This window comes from Gossypium hirsutum, chromosome D03 (assembly GCF_007990345.1).
Source record: "Gossypium hirsutum isolate 1008001.06 chromosome D03, Gossypium_hirsutum_v2.1, whole genome shotgun sequence".
In the NCBI taxonomy this organism is placed as follows: Eukaryota; Viridiplantae; Streptophyta; class Magnoliopsida; order Malvales; family Malvaceae; genus Gossypium; species Gossypium hirsutum.
The window spans coordinates 16,153,754-16,155,848 of NC_053439.1; the positions used below are offsets into that span (position 1 = coordinate 16,153,754).

At 37.3% G+C, this 2,095-nt stretch overlaps 1 non-coding gene across 1 annotated transcript; it reads left to right on the plus strand.

Annotated features, from left to right (window-relative positions):
- The first annotated feature begins 1,279 nt into the window (after positions 1–1,279).
- On the plus strand, positions 1,280–1,385 carry LOC121215871 (small nucleolar RNA R71). Its single transcript, XR_005911840.1, has one exon. It is a non-coding gene; the product is annotated as a small nucleolar RNA R71 (small nucleolar RNA).
- Positions 1,386–2,095: the final 710 nt, after the last annotated feature.

Genomic DNA, 2,095 nt, shown 5'->3' on the forward strand with positions numbered 1-2,095 from the left:
GTTGATGAATGATTAAATATGCACATATTTATGTATGTTCGTTACATTGTGTTTGAGGTGTCTTTTGGCATATTGTTTGTATAGATAGATACCATATTAATTAGCCTACCATGCATGTTTTAGGTATGTTTAGAAGCTTGATTATATGTGCATGTGACTTGTAGGTGTGAGCTTGAATTGGGTGAAAGAAATGGCTTGAAATCGGCCTATTTCCTGTCCACATAGCCTAAGACACGGGCATGTGTCTTAGTCGTGTGTAACACACGGCCATGCGACACGGCTGTGTGTCCCTTGTAGGTTTTAATGGTTGCTTTTTGAAAGATATACGGCCTGGCACAGGGGCGTGTGGCTTGGCCGTATGACCCAAGTTAGAGAGTTACACATGCTGGAACACGGCCGTATGTCCCTATTTTGAATGTCCACATGGCTTGAGACACGGGCATTTTTAAAGTGTTTCTAAGGCCTCAAGGGCTCAAATCAGGGACGATATGCTTGTGTTTGAATGGACTAAGATATGATTTCTGACTTGATTGGAAATGTATGATTCGAATTATGGTTTTACGGTAATGCTCCGTAAACGTCTTCCGGCGACGGATATGGGTTAGAGGTGTTACAGTGTTGGCAATCTATCCAACCTTTTTTCATGACAAAACTTCACTCCTTCACTTCTTTTACTCCTTTCTGCACCTACTATAAATAGCACGTAATTCCTTTCCTTCCAAGTAAAAGTAATGCAATGTTATAAAAATACTAATATAATTTCCTAAAATGCAACTAAATTTACTCAAGTACGAACAATTAACCAAGTCTAGAGGCAAAAAATATAACTCTTTTCAAGACTTATCACGATCTTGACCCACTTCTATTCTGATTCTGATTACCCATGTTATAAATAGATTATGGGTTTGATGGGAAAATTCAAAAAAAGTGTCCATCTCCACAGTACACACAGGAAATGTTTTCAAATTGGTTTGGTAGCTGTCCTATCATATTATTATTGAAACTGTTAGTAGTAAAATTCTTATGCATTGAGGATATAGAAGATGCTTGAGCCGCAAGGGATGTAAGAGCATTAACTTCATGTGTTCCTGCCACTCTTCTTCGTGTGGTTACTCAGTTGGTTGGCCACTGGTAGTTATTGCTGGCAATTCTTTCAACAATTTCATAAGCCTTGTTGTACGACTTAGAAAGAAGTGCACCATTAGTAGAGGCGTCTACCACCATTCTAATGTATGGGTTAAGACCATTGTAGAATATCTCTAATTGGATACACTGTGAAATCCCATGGTGATGGCATTTTTGTAACAATTCTTTGAATATCTCCCATGCCTCATACAAGGATTCATCATCCAATTGTTGAAATTAGTGATCTCATTTCAAAACTTAGCCTTTTTGTTGGGTGGAAAGTACTTCATTAGAAAGCATTCTGCCAACTCTAGCCATGTGGAAATAGAACCAGGTGGCAATGAATTCTGCTATGCTTGTGCTCTGTCCCTCAACGAGTATGGGAAAAAATTTAGGCTCAATGTATCTTCGGTCACTCCGGTTAGTTTTAAGGAATCACTCACCTCCATGAATGATTCATAGATCCTCAGTAAGCATCCTACTGAACTGGCCAGTTGTTTGAAGCATTTGGAACATTACATGCTTCAACTCGAACTACAATGCCTCAATCTTGGGTATCACAATACCCAGATTAAGTTCATGAAAAAGCGGCGTGACATACTATGTTATGGCTTGGTCTCTGTAATCAGCAACAATGATCGAATTTTGAGCATAAACAACTCCATTTCCTTAATCTTGATTCTAATTTTCAATATTCATTTTTTAGCTTGTCTCTAGGATTGTCTTTCTATTCTTTTTTGCCTAAAAGTTCGTTCGATTTCTGGGTCAACTAGTAGTAAGTCAATAATTCGATTTATGCTCATAAAGATCTGAAAAGAAAAAACCACAAAAATAACTAAGTTAAAAATAATAGAAGGAAAAACAAACTGGAAAAATAGTTAACTTTACAAAAAATGTCTTAAAATAGTCCCCGGCAACAACACCAAAAACTATTGCAAAATATTCAAATGATATGCAAGTGTACACAGTT